Source organism: Salvelinus sp. IW2-2015, linkage group LG6.2, assembly GCF_002910315.2.
Source record: "Salvelinus sp. IW2-2015 linkage group LG6.2, ASM291031v2, whole genome shotgun sequence".
Classification (NCBI taxonomy): Eukaryota; Metazoa; Chordata; class Actinopteri; order Salmoniformes; family Salmonidae; genus Salvelinus; species Salvelinus sp. IW2-2015.
Window position 1 is genome coordinate 24,315,042 of NC_036846.1, and position 4,356 is coordinate 24,319,397.

A 4,356-nucleotide genomic window follows, 5' to 3' on the forward strand; every position below is an offset into this window, starting at 1 on the left:
TGTCTAAATGTAGTTATTGACGTAGCCTCGTTCTGTTCAATGTTCTCTACCTACAGTATATAGTACTCTAAATACCTTCATTCTATGTTGTTAACTTCAAAAGAATACAATATACAATGTAAAATAGCTGACAACATTCGAACCTCACCGGAACATTAAAGCCAATTATCTCAGAATCATGTTTTTGCGGATAGAACCTTATAGAACCTTATAGAACCTTATAGAACCTTATAGAACCTTATAGAACCTTATAGAACCTTATAGAACCTTATAGTCCCAAGCGCTCGATATGTTGAGGTGTCATCACCCATAATTCAACTTTATTACCCAGAGTTCCTCAGTCATGAAGGAGACCTTGAGGTTGTGAGTATACCGGGCCACAGTATTGGCTCTACTTACAGCACTGAGGGTTGTGTGTGTGTGTGTGTGTGTGTACGTGCGAGCATTCTTGTGTGTGTGTGTGTGTGCGTGCGTGCATTCTTGTGTGTGTGTGGAAACGGAGCGGCGGTAATGAGAGTCTCTACCTGATCGATTCCAGATGCCCTTGCAAATTATCGTTGTCAACAGCAATCTGATAAATGCTGGCAGTGGCTTGGAGACTGAGTGAAGAAGCTGGTGCACCAGCAGCTTGTCTGTACTGTAGTACTTACTCTAGAGTGAAGACAGCTGCATATAGAACGAGAAATCTGTGGACCAAGGAGCACAAGCAATCTCTGAATTTATGTTGTAATCAATTTATATTCAACGATTATTTTTCTCACCCTCTATGATGTAATATGTTGTTTTCCAAAGAAGGGCACCGCACGGTTTCCTGATGGCCAATACCTCTATATGGGTGGCAGGTAGCCTAGTGGTTAGAGGCAGGTAGCCTAGTGGTTAGAGGCAGGTAGCCTAGTGGTTAGAGGCAGGTAGCCTAGTGGTTTAGAGCGTTTGGGCCAGTACCTGAAAGGTTGCTGGATCGAATCCCCGAGCTGACAATGTAAAAATCTGTCGTTCTGCCCTGAACAAGGCAGTTAACCCACTGTTCCTAGGCCGTCATTGTAAATAAGAATTTTGTTCTCAAAAGTAGTGCACTACTTTTGGACAACAGGCCTGTAGGGTAGTGCACTACTTTTACTGGTAGGATCACTGGATTCATTGTTCTGTTTCACCATTTAATATCTTTAAAATCTTTTCGGCATTTAGTTCATAGAGGGATTATGTGACAAAAATTCAATTTGGTGCCAAACCTCTTAATCCATTGAGAGAGAAGATGATGAGAGATATTGCATTTTATATTGCATTAACATCTTGATATTAAACTCTGTTTCTCTTTCCACCCCCTCCCAAATGTCAGGTCAACTACTGTATCGTAATCTTTGCGTGGTTTAGGAGCTTTTCTGTCGAGTAATATTGCCAGGAATATCCACTACGATGTTCTCTGACAGTAGAAGGACTTCCTGTGAGACTGCAGGGGAGATAGAGATAGTGCCATTACAGTAAGAGCAGCACATCCGAGCCGTTCAAGCTTCAGTAATCCTATTTGGCCATACTCCAGTTCAGAGCTCTCTGAGACATTAGGAACTCTGTGGTATTTGTAAGTAACCTTTTTTTGGTTCGTTCTGAATGCACTGTGAAGGCTCAGTACGGAGGAGACAGAGGTCTTGGTTGACATTTTAAGCCGTTGTGTTGCAGAGCACAGCTCCGAGACCTTGATGGATGTACACAGTTTACAACATTCCATAGCCTGGTTAAAACAGACTGAAAGACTTAAACCAGTGTAGCTACAGATTTCAGTCTGGTTTAAACAGGCTATAATTTCTCACAAACGTCTTTCTTCTCAAGGTAACATTTAGTCAGGAAGAAAGTAGAAAACAGAACACTAAGGGCGGTTTGTGTCTTGGAAACCTGCCCTTCATCGGAGACAGGTATATACTGTACTTGTATGGTAAATCAGTCCAACTAATTGAAATCACAGGCTACCCTTGAGATGTTACGCTGAATCATTCCATTTTACACCTCCCTTCTAACATCCCTCTGTCCATCCCTCCGTCCCTCTGCTCTCATCCCTCCATCTGTCCTCCATCTCTCCTCTCCTCCCATCCCTCCTTATCTCCTCCCATCCCTCTCCCTCCTTATCTCCTCCCATCCCTCTTCCATCCTTATCTCCTCCCATCCCTCCTTATCTCCTCCCATCCCTCTCCTCCATCCTTTCCTCCCATCCTCTGTCTTCCCTCCCATCCCGCATCTCTCCTCTCCCTCCATCTTGTCTCTTCATCTTCCTCCCATCCTCCATCTGTTCCTCCTCCATCCCTCCATCTCTTCCTCCCATCCCTCTCCCTCCTTATCTCCTCCCATCCCTCCATCTCCTCCTCTTCCTCCATCTGTCATCCATCTCTCCTCTCCTCCCATCCCTCCATCTCTCCTCTCCTCCCATCCCTCCATCTCTTCTCCCATCCCTCTACTCCCTATAGACCCTGGTCAAAAGTAGTGCCCTATAAAGGGAATAGGGTGCCATTTTGGAAGGAGTCCTGCTCTCCCAGGTGCAGTAAACTCGGTCTGAGATTGGGAAGGGGGATAAAGAGGTGAAGGAATATAACTGACATTTTCTGAGTGGTGGATATTTCTTGGATTGACAGAATGGCTCTCAAAGGGTGGCAGTGCTTGGCATTCCAGCAAGGGAAGATAGATACAGATGGTTGACAGGGGCTTAGATACTGAATCTCAAACCTGTAAGTTGCTTCATGGTTGACAGGGGTTTAGATACTGAATGATACTGTATCTCAAACCTGTAAGTTGCTTCATGGTTGACAGGGGTTTAGATACTGAATGATACTGTATCTCAAACCTGTAAGTTGCTTCATAGTGATCATTTTAAAGGATAAATATTCTGTGGACCGAGTTAAGGGGGGAATTCTAACCCGAGTTAAGCATGCGAGAATGGAGCGTTATTCCCTTTTTTTTAAATGCACTTTTCTCTACGTGTATTCTGACCTTGAACTTAAGCATGAACTTGCTATTTTTTGGGGGGTATGGAGGTGTGTCTACACAGTTTGACCTATTTTTTGGGGGTATGGAGGTGTGTCTACACAGTTTGACCTTCGATGACCTTCGATGACCGTCGTTGAAACGATGAATTCGGTCGAACAACCTGCGGGTTCTAAAAGGAACAACAACTACTTCATTTCCCCCCCCGGTAGAAATGACAGCCTTCTCCATGCCAATGCATTCATTTACAAATCAATAAGAGATCTTGATAAGAGCCGGGTAAACGAGTAAGCCGTATGGATAAAGGGATTGCAAATATAAAGGAGAAATGTTTTAAATCTAATTTACCTGATGATCGCTGGAGACATGTGAAACCAGTCATATGGCAGCTAACTGAAGCATATCACATTTTCAACATTGAAGTTTATTAAATGCTGGCCTTATAACTTGCAGGGGTGAAATTTGGAGACCCAGGTTATAGGCTTTGGTAGCCATGTGCAAATGACAGTATAGTGCCAACCTACCGAGTTGATTTATGATTTCAAGACTGTTGTATGCCCAAACTTTTCACTACAATTTGCATCGTGTTAAATATTAGCCACCATCAGTTATACCAAAATACATTTATAACTGTCTCTTTAGTGTTAGTTTCCTTACATTTATAACTGTCACTTTAGTGTTAGTTTCCTGCTAACACTAAAGACACAGTTATAAATGTGAGGAAACTAACACTAAAGTGACAGTTATAAATGTGAGGAAACTAACACTAAAGTAACAGTTATAAATGTGAGGAAACTAACACTAAAGTGACAGTTAAAATGTGAGGAAACTAAAACTAAAGAGACAGTTAAAATGTAAGGAAACTAACACTAAAGTGACAGTTATAAATGTGAGGAAACTAACACTAAAGAGACAGTTATAAATGTAAGGAAACTAACACTAAAGTGACAGTTATAAGTGTGAGGAAACTAACACTAAAGACACAGTTATAAATGTGAGGAAACTAACACTAAAGAGACAGTTATAAATGTAAGGAAACTAACACTAAAGTGACAGTTATAAATGTGAGGAAACAACACTAAGACACAGTTATAAATGTAAGGAAACTAACACTAAAGACACAGTTATAAATGTGAGGAAACTAACACTAAAGAGACAGTTATAAATGTAAGGAAACTAACACTAAAGTGACAGTTATAAATGTGAGGAAACTAACACTAAAGACACAGTTATAAATGTGAGGAAACTAACACTATTTTTTTTTCTTTTTTTCTTTTGTTTTTTTTATTTTTTTTTTTTTTTTTTTTTTTTTTTTTTGTTTTTTTTTTTGTTTTTTAGAGCAGACTGTTTAAATGTAATAAACTAACACTAGTGACAGTGATAAATGTA